Source organism: Ananas comosus, linkage group 17 (genome assembly GCF_001540865.1).
Source record: "Ananas comosus cultivar F153 linkage group 17, ASM154086v1, whole genome shotgun sequence".
In the NCBI taxonomy this organism is placed as follows: domain Eukaryota; kingdom Viridiplantae; phylum Streptophyta; class Magnoliopsida; order Poales; family Bromeliaceae; genus Ananas; species Ananas comosus.
Genome location: NC_033637.1, coordinates 8,122,774 through 8,132,978, shown reverse-complemented (window position 1 = coordinate 8,132,978; position 10,205 = coordinate 8,122,774). Strand labels below are relative to the sequence as shown.

Genomic DNA, 10,205 nt, shown 5'->3' with positions numbered 1-10,205 from the left:
GGCAAAAACCCGCCCACTCGGTGCCCTCGATGCCTCCGGCTGACGCTATGAAGACGAGCGTCCAGCCGACATAGCCGGCGGTAACCCCGCCTGCTGTCTCGGGGTATAAGGAATTGATGCCGAGGTCGGTGCAGATGAACCCCAGCTAGGGCACTCTCGTGACACATGCCCAGGTTGGCCACACTTGAAGCATTTTTCCTCCCGCTGCGGGCATGTCGGCGGTTGATGGTTACCGCCGCAAATAACACAACGGAATGGCCTCCCACTCCTCGACTACTATCGGGGCTACCGAGGGGGTTTCTTAGCATTTGGCCGGCCCCCGGTGCCACCCGCGGCCCACTTCTTGCTCTTTTCCTTGGCCTCGGCTACGGACTCGCGCTCCTCGCGTTCGTGGGCATAGCCATGCTCCTCCCACAAAGCCCGATCAAAGACCTCCGCAAAGGTCGTGAGCTTAAGGATTTGCACGACCCTATGAATCCCCGGCCGCAATCCTCGTAGGAACCAGTCTGCTCGGTCCCGGTCATCCCTAACAATATGCGGGACGCAGTCAATGAGGTGGGAGAACTCCTGCTCGTAGTCTGCCACAGAGCGATCTCCTTGCCTCAACTTGCGGAATTTCTCTTACAACTTCCGCTTCACCGTATCGGGGAAGTATTTGGCGAACACCACCCTCCGGAACTCCTCCCACAACATAGGCGGAGATCGAGTGATCGATCCGGCCTAACACGCTTCCACCACACTTTCGCCGCCTTCTCAAGGCAATGTGTGGCGAGATACACCTTATCCTTCTCCAAGGTGTTAAGATCCTCGAAAAGTGTTTCCATGGAGTCGATCCAGGACTCCACCACCGCCGGTTCCACCCCCCCTTCGAAGGTAGGTGGGTTCAACTTCTGAAGCTGAATGAGAGCTGCCAACGCACGCTCCCGCTCCGCTTCCTCCGCCGCACTATCAGGATTTGAGGTCCCCGATCCAGCCGGCACCATCATAACTGGCACGGCCGCCGCGGCCACACCCTCGGCCGCACTCGGCACCACTGCAGGAGGCGCAAGGTGCACAGCCTCCACGGGCGCCGCCGCCGCCGCCTGCTGCCGCTCCAAGGCCTTCTGGAGCCTCTGGATTTGCTCCCCTTGGCGCTGAACGGATTCCGCCTGGCGCTGAACGGATTCCGCCTACTGCCGCACTACGCCAATAAGCGCGGCCATCTGCTCCCGAAGCTCCCCATCGCCACCTGCTCCGGGTTGCACAGGAGCCGCACTTGACTCCTCGGCCATAAACCTCGTCCGCGGTCGACCACGAGGCAACTTAGGTCATCCACGAGGCGGCATTGCTTCCTGAAACGAAGCAATTCACGTCAGTTACGTAGACAACATACTCGATTATACCCAATCCGGCGAAAGCTTATAAGTGTATTCATTTTCATTCCAAAGCGTCATGTCGTCGGCCGCCGATCACAACACAAGGAATAGAAAATAAATAACAACTTAAGTTTAGTCCCTAACCACATTAGAGACATAATTACATCAACCCAATCCATGCCTTCGCTATAACTTGTTCAGCATCACTCACGTTTCCTAAATCCTTAAGGTTTTCTATTCCTAAGGGTCTCTAGGTCCATCTTATACTTTCACCTTTTGGCTCTTTATCGCTCTGATACCATCTTATTTGTCACGCCCCGAGCCCGATCCTTTTGGCCGGTTCGAGAGCGTCAAACAGACGCCGAACGGACAGAGCCTCCCCTGTCCGCCCAAGGCTCAACAATAGGTACAGATAGAGTATAAAGTTTGCATAAGCGGAAGCATACACAATGGCTTGCACGAGGGCAAGCAATAGCCAATGTGAAAGTACTAAACTAACAACAACAAGTAATATGATTTATTTTAAATCATATACATGTATACTACTTATCAAGTTCTATTACAGCTCTTTTATCATTTCTTTTTACATCTCATATCTCCAAAATATAACATTGATATTAAATAAATTCTTTTACATCATTCATATCCTTTGACTTAACAACTATAATCATCAAAATACAAAAGATGATATGTCAAAAGGGTATGCAACTATGAAATAAAACATCTCGGGCCGTCTCTACCTAGGGCGCGATGCCCTTACCGCGGTCATCAGCCGGCTCGCTCGGTCCCGACTCTATAGAAATAGGGGTGTGAGAACTACAACAAAGTTTCCAGTGGATTCGGCAACCAACCACGCCGACTATCCTACTAGGTCTAATAAGGCATAATAGAATAGAGGAAAGAAAGTAACCAACTAACAAATGCAACTAATATGCCTGAATAATATAAAATACGATGCTCGATATAATACTCATAATGAATGCAGGATCACAATTTCTTTACCCAATCTCTTGGCTAACCCGTAGGTTTCGCCCTCAACAAACTCACCAACCCAAAATCCTACTAACCAGGGAGATACCCGCGACAACCCGATAGGACCGTCCTCTGGGGAGATACCCGCTACAACCCAGTGATGTCAACTCCGGAGCACATCGCCCGAGGGAGAGCTACCACCCTCGAGCAAGGACTAAAGGTGAGTACGATCAATCCTACATTGAGGATTCCAAGTTCAATCCATTCCTTAACTTTAAGGAAGACCATGCTCAAATGACCCTTAACTCTAAGGTTGAAATGTCATAATGTCTCAATCATTCTTTTCTTTGCATTCTTTACTATCACTAGTGTCATATACACTACTATATCCTTGGACTCATGCCACACTTGTTTTCTAAGTGTTATGTTCATGACTCATGCCACACTTATTTTCTAAGTTTTCGAGACTCATCAATGTCACTCACTAAATCTATGTCCATGTGCCACTTTTGTTCACTAACCCTTCTAGGTTCTTGTCACTTGTCATGTATAAATAGGGTTTACAATTCTCACATTCTTATAAATATTTCATACGAAATTAAATTCACAATCATGCCATAAAGGCTCACAATTAACCCTACTATGCAACATGCTCAATATATACATATATGTTCAAATATGACACTTTAGACATAAAGGAATTTCCGAGGTCCTTAGAATGCACCACCTACCTCGAGTGGTCGTGTAGGTGTAGAATATGACGACTCCCGAACTTTACGAAAGCCGATTCCGCGTCCTATAACCAAAATAGTGCCATATTAGGCCTTTTGTACATGAACCATACTTAAACATTTTCGTAACGTCGAACGGAGTTGTCCAACGCGTTGAGGACACCCCTAATTAGGTTTCTACGAGGTCAGTTCGCCCTCGAAAAATCTTAGGGCAAAAGCCCCAAATTTGAGCCCTGACAATGCCCTATAGCAATAGCTCCTAGATTGATCTCATCCCTAAGCAAAAGATAGCTTAGAATCAATTAGGAAGCTCTCTAATACCATCTCCAAGCTTTTGGAACTATTCTTAGAGCATCTATTGTGAACCCTAGAAGTTCACCATATGAGCACCTCAAGAAAACCATGGTTTCATGGTGTTCAAGGCTCCATTACTCTTCTAAAGCCTCTAAAGAGACCAAAACTCCAAAACCTAAGGTTAAAATCCAAACCCTAGAGCTCTACATGCTAAAAACTTACTTTGGCCCAAGTTCTAGCAAGCTCCTTCTTGTTGGAGAGCTTCTAGAACCACCAAACCTCCAAAATCCACCTCCTCCAAGCTTTTCTCCACCTTCTCCTTGCCTTGGAGCTTGGGTTCTAGAGACAGAAAGAAGGGGAGTGAGTTGGGGAGGTGAAAATGGCTGTGGGAGTGAAGGGTGTAGGGTTATGTCATGTTGTAACAATTACAACAAGGCCCTCCCACTTTATTTCCAGTGCACTGCCCAGACTGGGCATTTTTTGCAGTCAGGGACCGGTCTCCCTGACCTGGGACCGGTCCTCGAGAGCACAAAACCTACAGTTTGCAGATTTTGATTTCCAAAAGCTCTCGAAGATCCCCAGTAATGCATTTTTGCATTAATTGACGCCTTCGGCCTCTCGGAAGTGTACCAACCTCGTACTTTGGTCAATTTGACCAAGGTTCGAATTTAATTATCGAGGTTTCGGTATGTTACATATTCTCACTTCGGAGTCACATTCTTATTCTTCTCAGATTTATCAGTAAAATCTCTTGCAATAATTCTTTATACTATGAAAATAAATGTTTCATATGATATCATAGCGGTAACAAAAATTTCATATCATAGTAGTCAACTCCTTATCTATGTAATCCAATTTTATGTAAATAAATGGAAGCCTATTATGTACACAGGTAGTGTCACGCCCCGTCCCGAAACCACTACCAATTTGGCACGATTCGGGCGCGTCGAGCGGACCGCCGAACGAACAGCACCTCCCCTGTCCGCCCAAGGCTTCACAACAGGAATGTGTACAAGAATTTACCCAGGAAATTTAAATTCTAAACGTACACATTCGACGGGGCACAAGTAGTGCCAACAACTAAGAGCAAGTAATCCACAAGTAAAAACAAGTGAAATAAAGAGAGTACTTTGCTAACTATTACAATAGTTTATCCTTTTCATTTACATCATTTTTTTTAAATGAATACATCTTTCATCCAAAATACATAGCTTTCCAAATCCTCACCTATAATGAATCTCTCTCAATACATAGGTGTGCTAATGCAAAAAGGAAAGCTACTATACTACCACGGTCTCACTGGTCGGGCGCGATTCCCTTGCCACGGTCCTCTCTCGGCAGTCCTGTACCTACCACTGGAAATAGAGTGGGGTGAGAACTATCTTCCATAGTTCCTAGTGGGCTCGGCTGCCGACTCTGCCGATCTCCCCACTAGGTCCAAGTGGGCACAAGCAACAACAGGTAGATAGATAGAATAGATATCTCAAAGCAGGAAAGGCATAAAGAAAATCTATGCTACTATGCCCATGATCATGTATAATGAATGCATGCATCATATAGTAAAGGTTTACTATCATGCTAATGAATTCGATCCATGTTCGAATAATAATGTTCAATGACATTGTTCACTGTTCTTTTACCCAATCGTAGCGAAGCCCTTGGGTTTGCCAATAACTCACCTTTCAATCCCAAAGTGGGGAGGGAGCTCCAAGCGCTCCCAAGCCCGGGACCGTCTGCGGACCTCCATGTGGTCCGGACCTCCAAGTGGTCCTAATCGCCCGACACTCCGGAGTACTCGACGACAATCCCCTCCATGTGGGGATATGGATGGCTATACCACCCCAAAAGCAGACTGTGAGCTAGATCTATCCTCTCCGAGTGAGGATACTCTACAACTAGGGTCAACAACCCAATCGAATCCTCTCCAAGTGAGGATGCTCTACAACTAGGGTCAACAACCCAATCAAATCCTCTCTAAGTGAGGATGCCCTACAACTAGGGTCAATATCTTAATAACTCATCGACAACCTCTCCATGTAAGGGTACTTAGGTTTATTAAGTTCTTTATCCACAAGGCATTTTCTAAGGGATCCACCTATCCCTAGGTTCTCAAACCTCTAGTGTCATTTACACTACATTAATACCACTCGTTATTTTTTAACATTTGGATGCCACTCGTTTGTTCTTTAACATTAAACACCACTTTCTATATCATCAACACCCCCATCGGGTTCTCTCTCTTCTTTCGCATCATAGGATCCATGTTCCGACCCAATCCTCACCTATCTAAGCTACCAAACGTTCCAAGTACACTAGGTTATCAATTAGAAAGCATAAGGAATGGTACTACTATGCAATCCTACAATGCAACATGTAAGAGATGAGATTAAATGCAATCTAAGACATAGAAAGGAGTTCAAAAGCTTCGGGATGGCACCCCCCACCTTTTACCGATGTAGAGGCTTTAGAAATGTTCCTCGGCGAACTTTACGAAAAGGATCCTCTGTGAAATCATGAATGTAGTGAACATTTTCTCATCTTCTTTTTTGTTTTCCGACATTCTGTTCCTGTACTTCTTAAGCATTAGCTATAGGTAGTTTAAACATTTTAGTATGTAATGGTGTTTGATGTTGAGATCTTGTTGATCTGAAACTTGTTGCCTTAGCAAAGTTACATAAGATTTGGCAGAAATTGTGCAGTCCAACTCTCTTGGTTTCATGTCCTATCCTAGAATCAACAAATGCATGTTTCCTTTTTGCAATGTTGAGATCTTGTTCCACTTATTTTCTTATTGTGTGAACAATTTTTTCTATTGTTTGAAAATTGGTACCTTATTGTTATCATATTGTACTGCTGCTGGCCATCATATTTTCTTACTTTTACCTTCTTTTCCAAAGTCAATATAGTTTGGGATGCTGACTGGTTGGTTTGAATGTTGAATATAGGGTTTTGGGTTTTGGTTCTGTGTTTCAGATTCGATGCTTCATTTTGGGTAAATTGCACTATTTGTCATTGAACATTCAACTAAGTTTAATTTAAGCAGTTCATTTGTGAGTTACAGTTTGAAGCACTGAACTTCAGAACAGTTAGCAATGCAAATTTTGGATTCTCTATTTCTAATTTTAAGGCCTCTATCTTACGATTTTCACAGTGCGATGTATGAGATGTACTTATACACCAGGGTTGATTGCACTACAAAGTTTTAATTCAAGTTCGTCACAAAAGTTTAACCCTGACTTCATTTTAACCCTTAGAGCTACAATTTTGATAAAAGTTAACATACTAACATAGCCGCGATCTTGACATAATCGTTTGCACGTTTAGATGGTAGCTGATTTGTCATTAACTTGCATGTAACCCTAAGCTTAATTTTACAAATGCAACAACTAATTAGAATTGTTCTTTTATTTCTCATGCAGGGCCGAGATGTCTACATCTTGTTAAGTATATTGTCTACATCCTGGTAAGCTTATTTTTTTGTTGTTGCCTTCTGGAATGCATAGATCCAGGATATGCTTGGTTTGGTTTTGTTTTGTTCATATTTGATTTGTCTCAGGCTTTACATTGTTTTATTTTAAGATTGCTTGTCTTGGACTGTTCAGCTTTCTGTTTCTCTTTTGAGTTCTTTGTATTGGTGAATGCGATTTTCAGCTTCCTGTTCAGCTTCCTATTTCTCTTTTGAGTTATTTGTGTTCAGCTTCTTGTTAGTGGTTTAGACTTAGCAAATTATTAGTACTAGTGGGTTACGCCGTTACTTAGTTACAGAAACTCCTCTCTCGTCTCATCCCCGTGCACTGCTGCTAGTAGAAGTTTTTGGTTTCCAGAAGGTATTGTGCAATTGTAGGAAATTGTATGACTCAAAACTACTGGTTCCTCTCTGATTCAATTGTGATAATCGCGTACTTGTGCTCTTCCAGAGCTTAACTATTCATGATCTTTTTGTGGAAAAAAAAATTAGTAAGTTGTTCTTCAAGACGGCCTGTAAAATTCCGCTTCAGGTTTTGGTGATTGTTCTTTACTGATTTTAACCTTTCTCTGTTCGGCATGTTCTGTATTTTTGTAGCTACTATAACGAAGGCAGAGAATAGTCCCAGATGTCACTTTGCTTTTGTTTTAATGTGTTGATTGAGCTACATAAAGTAATCATCAAAATATCGAACTATAAAAACCAGATGCAGAGTGGTCTATATTCTTATTGTCCTTTAACCGTTAGTGTAAATGCGGCGCTAGGCTGAAAAAATGGCTTGCAAATTTCTGTTCCGTTGGCCCATTCCAGTTTATACTGCTCATAGAGACCCTCATTCAATGTTTGCGACATTCAATCTGCAGTTTTATCTGATTCATGATAGATATTACATGTACATCTGAGCATTCCATTTGTCGCCATCGACATTTAAGAGTGGTTGCGCTGTAACAACTCAGTAGTGTGATTCACTACCCTCTTGATCTCCTTGTAGCTGGTATTCATGATGCTTTTAGGCCTAGAAATTCTTCTTTATTATTTATTAAGTTACTATACGTACGTACGAGCTAGTGATCAAGATGGCAACTACACAATAACAACTTTCTAGTGATCAAGATGGCAACTACACAATAACAACTTTCTTTTAGACAGAAAGAGCGCTTTCAGGTGATAGCACTTTGTTGTCTAGTTTCAATAAATTGTGTTTGATTATTGAGGCGGCCGAATTCGGTGCATCTGTGCGTGCTTTTGGGGTCCATTTGGTTAACAATTTGTTCTTCCTTGGGACCATCCAAAGGATTCAGCCGATACTCTCACATTTAGTCCATTCAAAGATGAGCAGTATTATTTTATTCACTCAGAATTTTGAATACTTTGGCCAAAAATGGGATCATATCTAATACTGTACGATTAAGAAAATAAGATTTGAAGCGCTTCAAATCTGATTGTTTTGTTTGTGATTGAAATATGAGCTGAAATAAACGTTACTTGTTACTTGTTACTTGTTACTTGTTACTTCATTCGCATTAGTAACTTGTTACTTCATTCGCGTTCGTATCTTACTATTTTCTAATTTCTTTTTATGTAATATTAGTCATATTTGTAATTATTATTCTGATTTCTCAAAGTTACTCAATTTCTTTGTTACTCTTAATGCTCAATATTTGGTTACATGAACTGAATTAATGTCGATTTCTGGCTGTTATATAGTTCATAGAAAACATTGTTATCTACGTACTTGGCATCTTTATTCTTATATTGTTTGCGTTATAAATTCAGGAATCAACAAATTTTGAAAAGCTAATTTTTTTTCATTTTTATTTGTAGATTTATAAGAGGTGGTAACGAGAAATATTTTGGCAGGTCGTTGGTGATGTATTGAATCAAGTTTAAAAATTTAGGCATATTTTGAAAACTTTACATTTGATAGCATGTGGAAATGACAAAACACTATTATTGTATTTTGTTTTTTGGTTGTGTTGGGTGATTGTTTTACTTATATATGATGATTCAGTCTTACTTATATATATTGTGCCAAACTTCTTTTTGTTGTGAGAGACACAATTCGATGCAAAATGTAGGATTTCTGATTGTTGATCTGTCGTTTGTTTGGAAAGCTTTCTCTCATATTTATAAGAATCGGCTCTCTTTGTCCTAAATTTTATTTGGTTTTGAGAAGCTTAAATTAAAATTAAAGGTTAAAATTTAAGAATGAGAAATTTTTATAACTATATGTTATTTTTTAGCAATTTATACTAAATCAATAATATCTATTACTACCAATTATATTTTTTAAAAAAAATTAATTTTATATCAGAAAAATGGTGGCGACAATAGTCGCTACCATAAAACTAGTCATAAAAAAGTCCGGCCGCTAATTTTTCGCGGCGACATTTATTTGTCGCCGCTAATTATCTAACTTTTAGTGGCGACGGTATGTCGCCACTAATTATCTAACTTTTCGTGGCGACCGTTTGTCGCCGCTAATTATCTAACTTTTAGCGGCGACACATTGTCACCACCAAATAGTTTTACTGACGGGGTTTTAGGCGGCGGCATGCGGCGATAGATTATCGCCGCCAAAACGTTTTTAGTGGCGACAATGTTGGCTATGGTGGCGACATTTGTCGCCACTAAATCTTGTATCTGTAGTAGTGGCATGTGAGTTACTAGCGAGAATGTGAGAATTTTATAAACACTATTTATGTATGACAAGTGCCAAGAACTTAGTGGACTTAGTAAACAAATGTGACATCTTGATATAGAATTAGAAAGTGACAACGATGAGTCGAGAATGCTAGAGTTGGAACACTTAGAAAACAAGTGTGGCATGTGTACAAGAACATAGTAGTGTATATGACACTAGTGAAAGTAAAGAATGCAAGTAAAAGTGTGATAGCGACATTATGACATAGCAACCTTAGAGTTAAGGGTCATATGTGTATTGTTTCCTTATAGTTAATGAATGAATTGAACTTGACATCCTTATAGTTAAGGATTGGATCATACTTGCCTGTAAGTTCTTGCTCGAGGGTGGTAGCTCCCCCTCGGGCGATGTGCTCCAGAGTTATCATCACTGGGTGTAGTAGCCTCCCGAGAGGACGGTCCCGTCGGGTGTAGTAGCCTCCCCAATATTGGGATTTGAGTTGGTGAGTTGTTGAGGGTGAAACCTACGGGTTAGCCAAGAGATTGAGCAATGAGATTGTGACCTTGCATTCATCATGAGCATATTATTGAGTATTGCACTATTTATTGTTCAGGTATATTAGCTGCATTTGTATAGTTCGGTTACTATCTATATCTCTTTTCTTCTATTATGCCTGATTTAGACCTAGTAGAAAAGTCGGCGTGCTCGGTTGCCAAACCCACTGGGAACTTTGTTGTAGTTCT

At 41.5% G+C, this 10,205-nt stretch overlaps 1 long non-coding RNA gene across 1 annotated transcript; it reads left to right on the top strand.

Moving 5' to 3' along the window:
* On the top strand, nt 6,219-8,861 carry LOC109722861. The gene is made up of 3 exons (XR_002219562.1): nt 6,219-6,344; nt 6,772-6,815; nt 8,643-8,861. It is a non-coding gene; the product is annotated as an uncharacterized LOC109722861 (long non-coding RNA).